Source organism: Diadema setosum, chromosome 21 (assembly GCF_964275005.1).
Source record: "Diadema setosum chromosome 21, eeDiaSeto1, whole genome shotgun sequence".
NCBI classification, from domain to species: Eukaryota; Metazoa; Echinodermata; class Echinoidea; order Diadematoida; family Diadematidae; genus Diadema; species Diadema setosum.
In genome coordinates, this window is record NC_092705.1 from 18,923,484 (window position 1) to 18,940,676 (window position 17,193).

Here is a 17,193-nt window from a genome sequence, read left to right on the forward strand (position 1 = left end):
TTGCCCATACACTTGTGTATGGAGCTCATAACATCACATAATCTTGGTGACAGTCTACTTGAAAATGCATGCAAGTCCCCATAGAGTGTGTCTGGCATCATCTCAGCATGGTGGCTTCAATTGTTTGTACAGCATGAATGGACTAATGAGATACGGTATACACCAAATATTGTTGCAAGTCAGGTGCTATTCGCAAATATAAAGACACACAAAACTATTGACTCTGAGGAAGTCCCGATTCGCGAAAATTTAGACTTGCTAAACACACAACACATACAGTATCCATCAGACACTTCCTACAGAAATCAATGCCCTCAACTCCAATATGAATGGATGCTGAAATAAAGCAATTCAAAGTGAGCGATTCGTGTCACTGACCTTCTTGGCTTTGAGCGTCTTCCTCCAGAGGGTAGAGAAGATGCCGTCCGTCCAGTCGTTGGTGGCGACGTCCAGCCGGCCGAACATCTGGGGGGGCGGTGATGGCCTTGGGATTCATCCTCATCTCCCTGTGGGGGGCACCATAGTCTCCCATGGCCTTCATCAGAACGTTGATACACTTTGTCTTGCCTGAATGGGAAGGGGCAAAGGTCAAATACATGGAGATGATAATTGCAGCATGTAGAGAATTGCTTGTTTGTTTGTTTGTTTTATTTTTTAACATTTTTTTAAAGTTAATGACAGACAGTGAGTAAAAGCAGTCTGCAAAAGTAGCAAGAAATCTGGGGGTATTAATTTGTTTTTGTGTTTTTCTTTTGTAAATGTGTAATAAGAAGCCTTGAGGGATATTGGTCTGCATATCATTAATACAACAGGGCAAAGGTAACACATTGGCCCTAGTAATGACACAGAGAACAGCAGTATCAGCAAAGTCATATCAGACTAAAACTTTGATAAGGGAGAGAATAAAAGTACATGTAAATAGAATAAGTGAGGCATACCATCAATTTTGGTTGCATTGAAATCTACTCTAAGTTACTGCATAATGTTCTCTCAGAATTATGAATCTCATTGTTGGTTTATGACTTCCCGTTGGGGGTTATTCCGCTACAGCCTCTGACCCGTTACACTGACCTGCACCATGGGTCCAAGGGTCATCATGCCGTGGCGGACACGTTGTGTCTCGTACAGCTGAATCAATTAACTTCAGCGTCCAGGGGGGATGGTGGACCAGGCCTGCTTCCCGGATCTACAGAATTTGAGAGAAACAGGATTGAGCGAAATATCAAATCATTCAAATTCTCATGTCACAATGCAATTTGTAAAATATGTGGATAATTTCAGTGATCAACAATTTAACAACTCATTGAAAAGATCTCATTACATCACCCTTTCCATGTAATTCTTTTGGTGCTGAGGTGCAGAAGTCACGGGATAACATAAAATCTTGTGGAAGGCCAGATTCACTCAAATCTACAGTGGCAAACCGTTGAGAATAATGATTGGCTATTCTATTTTGAAATTGTGATATAACAATTTACTAATTTGAGTGGCAAAACTTTGCAGGCAAAGAAACTCTCTTGGTCAAATTAATGCCTTTAACTTCCTTGTTGTTACAGTGGTGTCAACCTTGCTTCAAGCAGATTTAGTCATAATATCAGAATTACACTTGGCACATTATTTTTTTTTCTTCATCTGCAAGCAAATAAAGATATTCAATAAACTACCCACTGGGCAATTTGTTACCGATTACCGATATTACCGGATATTACCGGTAATAACGACCCGAAATTTGACTAAGTTCAAATATTACCGTTATTACCATGTTATTACCCAAATGATATTACCTGTTACTGTTATCACCCTGATGAAACCACATTTTACAGAGTTACAACAGGGTGATGAGGGGTAATATGGGTAATATTGAAAGGCTTCGTTTGATTATAACCTAGCAAACTTGAGTAATAACAGTAATCTTACAGCAATCCCAGCAAAATTTTCAAGACCAAAAAATTACTGTTATCACCCCGATGAAACCGAAATCTTACTGAGGTACAACAGGGTGATAAGGGGTAATATGGGTAATGTTGAATGGCTTCGATTGGTTATAACATTGCAGACTTGAGTAATAACGGTAATCTTACAGCAATCCCAGCAAATTTTTTAAGTCCAAAAAATTACTGTTATCATCCCAATGAAACCGACATTTCAATGAGTAACAGGGTGATGAGGGGTAATATGGGTAATATTGAAAGACTTCGTTTGGTTATAACCTTGCAAACTTGAGTAATAACAGTAATCTTACAGCAATCCCAGCAAAATTTTCAAGTAAAAAAATTACTGTTATCACCCCGATGAAACCTATATTTTACTGAGTTACAACTGGGTGATAAGGGGTAATTGGGTAATGTTGAATGGCTTCAATTGGTTATAACATTGCAAACTTGAGTATTAACGGTAATCTTACAGCAATCCCAGCAAATTTTTTAAGTCCAAAAAATTACCGTTATCACCGTGTTGAAACCAACATTTTACCCAGTTACAACAGGGTGGTAAGGGGAAATATGGGTAATGTTGAATGGCTATAATGGAAATATACATATATATATATATATATATATATATATATATATAATGGGTAAATGCAGTAATATCAGGTGGTAAGAACGTTGAAATGCTGGAAATATCAGTTACATCACACCGGGTAATATCTGGTAAATGGAGTAATATCGGGTTCTGGTAATAACGGGGAAAGATTGGTCTACTGTTTCCCCGTTATTACTTGGGTAAATGCAGTAATATCGGGTAATATTTGGTGGTAATAACGTGGAAATGCTGGAAATATCGGTTATATCATACCAGGTAATATCTGGTAAATGGAGTAATATTGGGTTCGGGTAATAACGGGGAAAGATTGGTCTACTATTTCCCCGTTATTACTTGGGTAAATGCAGTAATGTCGGGGTAATATTGGGTAAATGCAGTAATGTCGGGGTAATATTGGGTAAATGCAGTAATATCAGGTGGCAATAACGTAGAAATGCTGGAAATATCGGTTATATCATACCAGGTAATATCTGGTAAATGGAGTAATATTGGGTTCGGGTAATAACGGGGAAAGATTAGTCTACTATGTCCGCGTTATTACTTGGGTAAATGCAGTAATGTCGGGGTAATATTGGGTAAATGCAGTAATATCAGGTGGCAATAACGTAGAAATGCTGTAATATCAGGTGGCAATAACGTAGAAATGCTGGAAATATCGGTTACATCATACCAGGTAATATCTGGTAAATGGAGTAATATCGGGTTTGGGTAATAACGGGGAAAGATTGGTCTACAATTTCCCTGTTATTACTTGGGTAAATGCAATGATGCCTGGGTAATGTTGGGTAAATGCAGTAATATCAGGTGGTAATAATGTGGAAATGCTGGAAATGTCGGTTACATCATACCGGGTGATATCTGGTAAATTGAGTAATATCGGGTTCGGGTAATAACGGGGAAAGATTGGTCTACTATTTCCCCGTTATTACTTGGGTAAATGCAGTAATATCGGGGTAGTATTGGGTAAATGCAGTAATATCAGGTGGTAATAACGTAGAAATGCTTGAAATATCGGTCACATCATATATACCAGTTAATATGTGGTAAATGGAGTAATATCGGGTTCGGGTATAATAACGGGGAAAGATTGGTCTACTATTTCCCCGTTATTACCAACTGGTGTTACCGTAGTAATAACGTTGGTTAGAACGTTGCAACCTTGAGTAATAACAGTAACATTTATGCATATTCATGAATATTCAAATGAGAAAATGTGTGACCCAATTTTAGTAACCATGTCTTCACACATTACTGTACGAGCTGAAATTTTCGCGGTGGTTTTTATTTTCGCGAATTTCGCGAATCGCCTTTGAATCGCGAAAATAACAACACGCGAAAATAACAACGCGCAAATAACTAAGTTCAGTTAGACCCTCGCAACCGCGAAATTAACAACACGCGAAAATGTCCTCGAAGGATCAATTCGCGAAAATATCTGTACGCGAAAATTTCAGCTTGTACAGTATAACATTTTTGGGGTATATATACAGAATGTATATGTATATACAGAGTATACTTCAGTTAGGAGTAGGATGTAGTAGGTAGGACATTAGGAATAGGCTAGGATAGGATTAGGATTAGGATTAGGAGTAGGAGTAGGGCATATAGGGGTAATATTAGGTAAATGCAGTAATATCAAGTGTTAACGTGGAAAGGCTGGAAATATCGGTTACATCACACCAGGTGATATCTGGTAAATGAAGTAATACCCGGTTCGGGTAATAACGGGGAAAGATTGGTCTACTATTTCCCCGTTATTACTTTTGTAAATGCAGTAATATCGGGGTAATATTGGATTAATGCAGTAATATCAGGTGGTAATAATGTGGAAATGCTGGAAATATCGGTTACATCATACCGGGTAATATCTGGTAAATGGAGTAATATTGGGTTCGGGTAATAACAGGGAAAGATTGGTCTACTATTTCCTCGTTATTACTTGGGTAAATGGAGTAATATCGGGTTAGGGTAATAACGGGGAAAGATTGGTCTACTATTTCCCCGTTTTTACTTGGGTAAATGCAGTAATATCGGGGTAATATTGGGTAAATGCAGTAATATCAGATGGTAATACCGGGGAAATGCTGGAAATATCGGTTACATCATACCGGGTAATATCTGGTAAATGGAGTAATATTGGGTTCGGGTAATAACGGGGAAAGATTGGTCTACTATTTCCTCGTTATTACTTGGGTAAATGGAGTAATATCGGGTTAGGGTAATAACGGGGAAAGATTAGTCTACTATTTCCCCGTTATTACTTGGGTAAATGCAGTAATATCGGGGTAATATTGGGTAAATGCAGTAATATCAGGTGGTAATACCGGGGAAATGCTGGAAATATCGGTTACATCATACCGGGTAATATCTGGTAAACGGAGTAATACGGGTTCGGGTAATAACGGGGAAAGATTGGTCTACTATTTCCTCGTTATTACTTGGGTAAATGGAGTAATATCGGGTGAGGGTAATAACGGGGAAAGATTGGTCTACTATTTCCCCGTTATTACTTGGGTAAATGCAGTAATAATTGTAAAGCCAGAAATGTTCACCTGCCTGTTTCGCTTCAAGTTTCAAAACTTTTTTGAACCCATATCTCCAACTTTCTGAATGAAAGTTACTAATCAATTTGAAGTTTACTGATAACTGGCAACGGTTTTTACAAACCTCCATACTTCCTGTTATTGAATCTCGATTTTCTCAGTATAGTATCCCCTGCACTGCTTTGGCAGGTATTTATCCCTGTACTTGCCCAACAAAATTATTTTGTTCTGCAAATCATATTTGTGAAAGTCAGAGGTGTTCCCACTGACGTAACGTTCTTATTCTATGCATGTGTACTATCAGAATTTTGCAAGAATGTGTAATCGTTCACATGTTTAGTGTAGATACTGAGTGTGGCTACTCTTTCACACCACGACCTACTTATATCTCTGTATGTTAATCAAGCCACTGCAAGTGGCACCTGTGTTTGACGCATGTTGAACGGGTTCCTGTTTGTACACCCTGATTTCCATTCAATATTTGTACAGTATTTTTTTTTTCTTCGACGTGTCTTTTAATGGGTACATGGTTAAAAGTCTCGTATTTGATAGTCAATACAGAGATTGCAAGAAATGTACCTTCACTCCCCCTTTACTCCCCCCCCCCCTCCCTAACTGGACAAGGGCCACGGTCCTTTGGTTTTCATATAAAGGAACTCTAAAGTTTGTAATGAATTTGTATAATGAATTTGTGTCAACCAATGATTCTATTCAGTTATTTCTGCAACGTAACCATAATTATATATAAAAAATAAACAAATATGTAGTCTTTATAGTTGTCCACACACGTCTAAAATATAGACACAGGGCGTGGCTCCCCTTCCTCACCACGGTAAAAATTATATCTAATATCTTATGTCGGTTTTTTGAGCCATCTTTCCTGTTCGTATGGAGGGGTCAAATACTTCGACACTTTGACTCTCATGATCAACTTGTATTGGTTTTATTGTGGCTAAGGATCATGTAAGGCACAATGGCGTTGGTTGAGTAAAAAAAACAAAACAAATAAAGACAAAAAAATTATTTAACACATTAGCCACGAAAAGAATGTATGTTTGTCACTACCTTCCAGGAACCATTAAAAAGCTACCATTCAGGAAGATTTTATTTACCCTGTTGGATTTATTGACGGGCATCGCCCTTTGACTCGTAAAAAAGTTACGTAATTTTTGATTGAAAATGGTTGCCTTCAATTGCCAAGTCCACCATTACTGGGAATGGGAATGTCAAAGCACATTCCCATCCGGAGCTCTTTGGTTGACAGTTTTCCTTTTTCTTACAACTTATTGTTATTGAGCAAGAACATCTAAGTCAACCAATTGTCAACTAAGCTTCCATACATTTTTCCTTTTTCGATATTTAACCGTAGAACTCAATTGTACCTTGTAACATCACTACAAATATATGTGTTGTTAATTACATGTCTTGTGCGTAAACCAATGTCAGGGCGAGGTTTCCCCTCCACGCCTCTGCTATCTGTCCTCCTTGTTGATCCACTGTGACTCCCAACGCTGTGTGTAATGAATGATAGAACCATGGCTTGTTTCAACCATTTTTATTTCCTATTATATACATTCATATGTATATATATATATATATATATATATATATTTATTTATTTATTTTTTTTTTTTTTTGATGGCGGTTATCAAAAAAGTTTAACGGGAAAAAAAGAAAACCTTTTTCGGTCATCATTTTAGGGATACACGGTTCAATTTTGCAAGGTTATGTTCATCCACCACCTGGTCATTCTCCACAGTATGGTGACAGTTTATAGTACCTCATCTTTTCATGTATTGATTGAAGCCAGACATTTCTACCCACATATTTCACTTCATAGTTTCAAAATGCTTTTGAACCCATAACTTTAAAGAAAGTCACTAATCTCTTTTAATTTATAACTGGTAGATGGTTCTTTTAAACCTCCCACACTTTTTGGTATTGAACTCCGATTTTTTTTTTATTATTATTGTTTTTAGTACAGCACATCCCTCACTGCTTTGGCAGATATTTATCCTCCTGTGAACTGTCCAAAAAAAAAAAAAAAAATCCCTTTGTTCTACGAATCACCTGTTGAAACTCCGAAACCATTGATAAGACGTCCGTATTATACATGTACAGTATAAAGCAGTTTCCATGAATGTATAATCGTTCACATGTTGTGTGTCGACACGAGGCGTGGCTGCTTTTTCGCGCCACGGCCGACTGATCTCCAATGGTAATTAAGCCACTGCAAGTAGCACCTGCGTTTGACGCATGTAAAACGGGTTGCTATTAACACCCTGATTTCCATTCAGTATTTGTACTGTTTTTTTTTTCTCTGATACATGTGTTAATGAGTGCATGGTTAAAAGTCCCACATTCAATAGCCAATACAGATGTTGCAAGAAATGTACCTTTACTGTTTACTCCCCTTTACTCCACTAACCCCCCCCCCCCTGTATACGGGAAAGTCTCCCTGAACTTTAACTGGGCAAGTGTCACGGTCCTTGAATTCTCTGTCTGTACGTGTTTTAAAACACAACACCTTTATACTGAGTGGTCCGGCTATCCCCTGGTGATCTGTTGTAATTGCGTACTAGTAATTATTGTAAGTGTGACCAAGATGGGTCTAATTGTACCAAATTTTGTATTGTATATTGAAACCCCACACACATTTGCACTTTGTACACACACCTGCACAGTAGTATGCACTTGCAAAATGCACATTAGCACCTATGCAGTTGTTGTCTCTCAAATCTCCGGTAATTTACATTTCTGTATTACAGAATGGCGTCACATGTGAATACCCCCGATATTTCTGCTGACATTATGCCTATGCGCGACAGTAAATATTACACACCCCTTGAATTCAATGATATTGTATCGTATAGTTCAGATAATATTTCACTTCTTCATATAAACTCTAGGAGTTTGAATAAGAATTTTGAATATTTGGAAAATCTTTTGCACTCTTTAAACAATTTTGAATTTTCTGTTATTGGAATAAGTGAAACTTGGTTACATCAAAACTCCCCAGATATCTTTAATTTATCCAATCATAAATTAGTTAGGGCTGATCGTCAAGGAAAAAGGGGTGGCAGTGTTGCGTTTTATATTGCGCAAAATTTACAGTTCAAAATCTGTTCTGAAATCACGTTAAGATATGCAGAAACGTTATTTATTGAAATTGTGAACCCAATCTCTAAAAACGTTATTATAGGTTTAATTTATCGACCTCCTGATCTGAATTGTGAATTATTTTGTGATGAATTGGATTTATATCTCCATAAGATAGGTAATGAAAGTAAACATGTTTTTATTTTTGGTGATTTCAACATTAACTTTTCCCCCACATCCGATAACAATAATTCCCTTAATTTTATGCATTTAATGTATTCATATGGTTTTATGTCGATTATCAATAAACTCACCAGGATAAATCCACACTCGTCAACTCAGATTGATAATATATTTTCGAATGTGTATAATAATACAATTATGGGGGGCATATTATGTTCTGAAGTTTCTGATCATTTACCAATATTTTCAATTTGTGAATGTAAAGTGGGTCGTAATAAATTACATGATAAAATATGGTATTATAAAGAGTCAAAACGTAATGTGGAATTATTGAAACAGAATTTATTTTTAGAGGAATGGACAGATATTTATAGCATTAACAATGTTAATTTGGCATATAAATGTTTTAATGATAAATTATAGTATAATTATGAAAATAATATTCCTTTATGCAGAAGAATAAGTAACCGAAATAAACCAAGAAATCCTTGGATTACAAAAGGTATTTTGAAATCCATAAACACTCGTAATTTTTTGTGTAAGTTACATATTCGTAACCCAACTGAATTTAATTTGAATATGTATAAAGTTTATCGAAATAAATTGACAAAATTGATTCGTTTATCCCGCAGGTTATATTTTTCTGATAGAATGAAAAAGGTTTCTTCGAATATTAATGCAACATGGAAAATTATTAAAGAGGTCCTAGGTAAAAAGCCTGATTCTCCGCCAACGGATGATATCACATTAAACGGTATTAAAATAAATGATCCCAATATGTATGCTAATTCATTTAACTCATTTTTCGTTAATATCGGTCCGGAACTTGCTACTAAAATTAGCAATACTTCTGCTCATTTTACAGATTATCTTTTTGACCAAAATCAAGAGTCTATTTATGTTAATCCAACAAGCCCCAGTGAAATTATTAGTATCACTAAATCTTTAAATAGCTCTAAATCTTGTGGTACTGATAAAATAAGTATGATGTTATTGAAAGAAATAGTTTATCCACTCGCAGAACCGTTAAGTTATATATTTAATCTTTCTTTATCACAAGGTATTTTCCCTGACCTGCTGAAAATAGCGAAAGTTAACCCTGTACATAAAAAAGATGATCCTCATGAAATTAGCAATTATCGTCCTATTTCTTTATTGTCTAGTATATCCAAAATCTTAGAAAAAATTGTTTATAATAGACTTCTTAAATTTATTAATAAGTATGATTTACTTATTCCCGATCAATACGGTTTCAGAAAAAAATTATTCAACTGATTTAGCACTAATACAAATTTATGACAAAATTACGAGTGCTTTTGCAAACAAAGAACATGTTGCAGGTAAATTTTGCGATTTGAGTAAAGCATTCGATACTCTTGGTCATTCTATTTTACTCACCAAACTTAGTCATTATGGTATTCGAGGACAAGCACTTTTATGGCTTAAAGATTATCTAACTAACAGAAGATAATATGTTATTTCTAATGGTTGTGAATCTGACCCCCTTTTAATTAAATGTGGTGTTCCTCAAGGCTCAATTCTAGGCCCATTATTATTCCTTCTTTATGTTAATGATATCATAAATACATCCTCTCTTCTCTCTTTTGTCCTATTTGCTGATGATACGAATATATTTTATTCTCATAAAGATCTTAAGATTTTAAATGACACTTTAAATATTGAAAATCGTAAAGTATCAAATTGGTTTAAGTCTAATAAACTTTCTTTAAATATAAAAAAGACTCATTTTATTCATTTCAAACTTCATTCTCATAATGAAGATACGTTGATACATATTAACATTGATGATATCCCATTAGAAAAGAAAATGAATTCAAAATTTCTAGGAGTATATATAGATGAAAGTTTGACTTGGAATGAGCATTTACATCATGTTACAACGTGTATTTCTAGAAATATAGGGATAATTTCCAAGCTGAAGTTCTTTCTTCCTTGTTCAACTTTATTTCTATTATATAATTCCTTAATTCTCCCATATATAAGTTATTGCAATGTTGTATGGGGTACTTGCGGCTCTACCAAAATAAATTCTATATTTAAATTACAAAAGAAAGTTATACGTATTTGTACAGGATCGCATTTTCTGGCTCATACTGATTCTTTATTTCATGAGCTTAAAACATTGAAGGTTTTTGATTTGAATATTATTCAAGTAGCAGTAATTATGTTCAAATATATACATCATCAACTTCCATCATCGTTTGATAACATGTTTAGGTTCAATACTTCTGTCCATTTGTACCCTACTCGTATATGTAGCAATTTCCACCTTTGGAATCCCAAATTATTAGTGACACATAAATCTATAAGACATTCGGGTCCGGATATTTGGAATAATCTCCCGGATAATATAAAGCTTTGTTCAAGTATTTATTCTTTGAAAGCTTCACTTAAACGATATTTGATGCAATTATATTCTCCAAACCAACTGAGCTAACAAATATTTATAGTATAGATTGTCATCTTATTGTCAATCTCAATTTTCTTCCTTCAACTGCATCTTGCACTCTCACCTGCAATTGCACTGCACTCACCTGATCACCTACCTCCAAGAGAGTTAGGTCGTTGGATAGTCATTTTATGAGGCCTCCATCCATTTCAAGCTTAATCGCTTATGATGGTGGTCTCCTGCATTCAATTATCTCTGTTGTTTACTGAAAAATACTGTATATCTTATTTCATGTTTCTGTGTATCTACATTGCTCAATGCAATCACCTATGTGAATCTATTTATGTACTGTTATCGATTTATTTCACTGCACTTGTTATTCTTTGTCTTTGTACTTTTTGAAGTTTGCATTCAAATTGCATCTGATTGAATGCAGAAATAAAAGCAAACAAACAAACAAATATTGGGGTAATATTGGGTAAATGCAGTAATATCAGGTGGTAATACCGGGGAAATGCTGGAAATATCAGTTACATCATACCGGGTAATATCTGGTAAATGGAGTAATACGGGTTCGGGTAATAACGGGGAAAGATTGGTCTACTATTTCCTCGTTATTACTTGGGTAAATGGAGTAATAACGGGTTAGGGTAATAACGGGGAAAGATTGGTCTACTATTTCCCCGTTATTACTTGGGTAAATGCAGTAATATCGGGGTAATATTGGGTAAATGCAGTAATATCAGGTGGTAATAACGTGTAAATGCTAGAAATATCGGTTACATAATACCGGGTAATATCTGGTAAATGGAGTAAGATCAAGTTCGGGTAATAACGGGGAAAGATTGGTCTACTATTTCCCCGTTATTACCCACCGGTGTTACTGTGGTAATAACAATGTTATTACCTGTTATTACCCGGGTAATAACGGGTAAAATGCCCAGTGGGTAATGTCTGTCTTACCTGTTTCTCAATGGCTGCCTCAATGTCGGGATAACCAGCCTTGTCTAGCGTCATGCCAGGGAACAGATCGTCGATGAGAGACAAGAACAAAGGTTCATCCTCGTCCACCTGTAGAGGGCAGCAAACAAAGACAAGGTTGAAACACAGGTTTATCTACTGGTCCACAACAACTTGAAGGCTTGCCAGTCGTTTCGACAAGGTCCTGAGTACTCTACTTGCGAACGGCTTTCATTTTCTTGCAGCTTGCAAGCTAACAGAAGCACAACAGATGTTTAGCCTCACTTCAAGGATGCTAATCTTCTCAAAACAAGGATCTCAACTTGGGATAAGCAACATCATAGATTCACAGGTACGAACTACTCGAAACCACAAAATCCACATACCAGTTTGGAGAGGTTCATGTCCCTCAGAACTCTCATGACCATCATGTTCTCGCTGTCCTGTGGGTTAGCTCTCTTGAAAGCTCCCAGGGTACGCAGCACGGAGAGGATGTTGCGCAGACCAAAGTCGTAGTGGACCTGAAAGTCATATAATCAAAGGAAAATTTGTTTGCAACTGATTGACAAATTGCCCTACATCGACGTAATTTGGAAAATTTGTTTTAAGCAAAGGCCAGAAAAGTAATTGCAAGATTATTTCATGAAAGAGACAGTTTGATTACAATGGCTGGTAGTTATCCAGATGAGCACATCTGCCTGTATTCAACAAAATACAAGTACAGTGTACCAGTTATCATCACGAAAGTGCAATGACATAAGGAGGGATCATACACGTACTCTTTCTGTGAAGGGGGAGGGGTGACAGAAGCAAAACACATTCACAAAATAAAGGATTTTATCAGTTCATGACACAAAAAATTATAATAACTATGGATAAATCATATTGCCCTATATGACTTGACATTCAAATCAATATATCATTCCATAAATATGACTGACAACTCATAGGCAATTGCTTGCACATATCCAACCAATATATCAGACATTGTATTTCGCCGATACACACTGCTTCTTTTCGATAATGCAGAGAAAATGTATTAATTCATCTCCATTGCATGCAATGTAAGCTGTGAACACAATTCATGCAACGGTCAGACTGTCCTTGATGACCGCTCACCTGCTTGGTCAGCTGCTCCTCACACAGCTTGTAGAGGGTGTAGAACTTGCGGGCCAGGATCACGTTGCCCTGGAAACCACAGGCGGCCAGCTTGACCCTCATGATGATCTGTCGGTCAGGGACCATCATGGCCACAGTACGGAACTGGATCTTCAGGTTCTCGGGCAGCTCCTGCCGTCCAGCGTAGCCAGGGTTCTGTTGTGAGGGGTGGATGGGGGCGAAAAGAGGGTAGGTGCAGATATTTAAAAGACAGTTCACTACCAATATGATGCATTTTGATGGTGGTAAAGTTTGAGGAAGGGTTGTAAAGTTTGAGGAAGGCCAGTATAAAAAAAAAAAGAAAAAAAAGTGACATTTAGATTGTAGGTGTTAAGACACAGTACAACTATCGTGCACACCACAATTCTATTACAAGCAGAATACATCAATTCTATTACAAGCAGAATACATCAATGAACTGATATAGAACGAAACAGACACAAAGGTATATATTTCTGTAATTGTGACAAGTTGATACTGCCAAGAACAAGAGACCCGCGGGTCTAGCGCTTACCCGAGTATCGCAAGATCACCTTTCACGCAGTCACTAATCTAAATTATTCACAGCTCTACTAAAATTTGACCAGGCATTCTCAAGTAGAAGATGAAAATGTACAATAAGGGCCCAAATTTTTTTAAGATTCCTTAATTTGGGGGGATTGGGGCCCCCTGGGGCCCTCTGGGTGTGGCATGGTGCCCATTTTGATAAATTGAGATCCTGACCCCCTAGGGATGCTACCTGCCAAGTTTGACGAAAATCCATCATGAGGTATTCAGGAAGAAGATGAAAATGTACAATTCAGGCCCCCCATTTGGACCTTCCCACCCCCCCCCCCCCCCGCCCCAAGAGGGGCACCCCTGGATCTGCTATGAACAAACTTGAAACTACAGTCATTAATGTACTCACTCATAGTAGTATCTTAGCTCTATAACTTCTGATTCTAGAGAAGATTTTTAAAGATTCCTTCATTTTGGGGGGTTTGGGCCCCCCTGAGGGTCCCCTGGGTGGGGCATGGTGCCCATTTTAACAAATTGAGATCCTAAGCCCCTAGGGATGCTACCTGCCAAGTTTGGTGAAAATGGGTCAAGGGGTTCTCAAGAAGAAGATGAAAATGTACAATTTAGGCCCCATTAGGACCCCTCCCCACCCCCTCCCCTGGGTCCCAAGGGGGGCACCCCTGATTCTGCCATGAACAAATTTGAAACTACAGTCATCAATGTACTAACTCATAGTATTAACTTAGCTCTATCACTTCTGGTTCTAGAGAAGAAGATTTTTACAGATTCCTTAATTTTGGGGGGTTTGGGCCCCCCTGGGTGGCCCCTGGGTGGGGCATGGTGCCCATTTTAACAAATTGAGTTCCTAACCCCCGGGGGATGCTACCTGCCAAGTTTGATAAAAATCGGTCTTGGGGTTTTCAAGAAGAAGATGAAAATGTAAAAAGTTTACGCACGACGCACGACGGACAACGCACGACGCACGACGGACAACGCACGACGCACGACGGACGCCGGACGAAGGGCGATCGCAATAGCTCACTTGAGCCTTTGGCTCAGGTGAGCTAAAAATGGGGGCGGACCTACAGTTTTGAAGCACTGGGTATGCTCATATCAAAATAGGCTTCACATACTTACAACTCTTAATAATTTAACCGCATCACCAAACGCTCTTCAAATCGAGCTCTGATATGTGTTCCACTAGATCAAAAATTAAGGGTTCATCTCCATGTGGGAGCACTGTGATATATTAGATAAGACCCTTGAATTTGAAACAGAGGTTCCAAGTTCAAGTCCTGCCAAAGGCTTAAATCCTTGGACAAGATGTTTTTTCCTGCCATGTCCCCCTTGACCCAGGTGTATAAATGGATACCTGGCAATGTGGGGTGATAATAATTACAGGGCCCTCTGGGAGAACCTTGCAGTGCTAACACTGAAGAGGCCACCCTGGGAAAATAGGACAATATTATTATCTCTTCTTCAAACATGATGAGTGAATAAATCGACAGAATGCAGCATCCAGGAGGATGGAGGTAGTCTCACCATGGTCAGGAAGATGCCGAACTCTGGGTCCATGTCGACCACGTCTCCGTCAGTGAAGATGAACTGGGACTTGCGCTCCTTCTTGCACATGAGAACGATGTAGATCTGCTGTGCGGCCACAGACAGCACAGGCAGTTCGATGCCGCTGAACTCATCGAAGCAGCCCCAGCTACCGGACTGAGCAAGACCTGAAGAAACATTAACATGGTATGTGAGATGGTGTTCGTGTCATCATTCACTCTCTGTGTAAAGTTTTGTTACAATCCTCAATGATCTAGACACTCTCTGTAGGGAAATGATGCGTGAATGAGGTTCTGAGACTTTGTTATTGTCAATATTGCATAAAGGATTTTGACGTTGATCGATCACATCTGCAGATTTTATGACAGCTGATCTTGAATTCATTTGGCTTATCAATCCACTCACACTTTACTTTAACACTAAATATGGTATTCACAAAGTACTGTACGAAAACACATGCACTTCCGATCTCATTTTGCCACCACAAGCCCAGGAGCTTTACCTTTGTAGATGCGCCCCAGACCTCTGAAGTCCATCTGATCAGAGCAATTGAAGACGACGACATATTTTCCCAGAGCTTTGCCCATGTCCTTGGTGGTCTCTGTCTTGCCCGTGCCTGCGGGGCCGGCTGGGGCTCCTCCATGTTACCCATCCCAAGGGCCTGGGACAGGGTGATGTAGCACCTACAATCCAAACCAAAGATGAAGATAAAGTTAATTCAAGAATATATTATATACTTGAGGTACAAAATACACAGTTATATAAGGGAACAAGAGAAACATGAAAATAAGAAGTTTCACTGGATGTTTTGCTGATTTCATAATATGAATTTGAATTGAATTGAAGGTACATGTAGCTTGAAATACATGGATTTGTGAATGTACACCCAAATACTGCAATGAATTGAGCTGTCATATTATCAACACCTAATATGAAGATATACTAAATTTACAATCGAATTCACTGCATACATAGATGTTACCCCCATGCACTTTTTCTTGCGAATTGAGCCCAAGTGGCTACATACAGTTACAAAAGTCTCTAATGAAGAAATCTGCATAATTCTTGAATCCACACAGTTGTCATTGCATTGGGAATCCCTTACACAATAAATTATGCAACTCTGATACGCATACATCTTGTGAGCCATTTACACATACTCCTCAAGAGCCATTTATAAATATTCTTTGTGAGTTATTTACTCATACACCTTGTGAGCTATTTGCACATACACCTTGTGAGCCATTTACACATAGGCCTACACCATGTGAGCAATTTACACATACATCTTGTGAGCCATTTACACTTATTCCTAGTGAGCCATTTGCACATACACCTTGTGAGCCATTTACACATACTCCTTGTGAGCTGATTACACATACACCTCATGAGCCATTTACACCATACGCCTCATGAGCCATTTACACATACACCTCGTGAGCCATTTCCACATTCACCTTGTGGGCTACAAGTGTTTACACATACACCTTTAAGTGAGCAACACTAGGGGGAAAGACTTACCTGTCAGTGAGAGGATCGAGTGATCACCAGTCGGTCCGTGCAGCCCACCGGCTCGTTCATGTAGGCGAAGTCGACGTCGGTGACAGATATGATGCACTGGTCGGTGTCCTCGTTGAAGTAGAAGCGAGACTGCTTGAGCCACTCAAAATCATTGGATGACTTGATGTGCATGTGCACCTGTCAGATGCAGAGGAAAACATATCATAATACTGATATGCACTGTAGTACAATGTACATACAAAATGTTCTACATATATTATGTGTCATGTTTAGGACTTATATCTCCTACACAATATCTACAGCAGTGCATGACTTAAACATACTGTGACAGAAAGCCAGAAAAACCCGCAAGATAGATGCAATGTTTCATATACTAGTCTTGTGAACAAAATATAGACAGTCAAATCTGTCTCAGCGACCATCTGTCTATAGCAGCCACCTACCATATATAACTGCCAAAAACAATTCCCTCCCAGAGAAAAAGCATGTTTAGGCCACCACAAAACTATACGACTTTAGGTCGCACGATTAAGCAACTTTGGATCTCATGGGCTTTGTGATTTATTTCGGGTCCAAAGTCTGTCAGTCACGCGACCGAGTCGTATAGTGCATGGTGGCCTTTATATAACCCGTCTATAGTGGCCACTTGTCTATAACGGCCACTTTTTTTTTTGTCTCCCTTGCGTGTCTGCAACAGATATAATAATAATAATA

At 38.1% G+C, this 17,193-nt stretch overlaps 1 pseudogene; it reads right to left on the reverse strand.

Moving 5' to 3' along the window:
* LOC140244374 (dynein axonemal heavy chain 5-like) overlaps window positions 1-16,650 on the reverse strand; it is a 29,423-nt pseudogene extending 12,773 nt beyond the window's left edge.
* Between the last annotated feature and the right edge of the window lie 543 nt (window positions 16,651-17,193).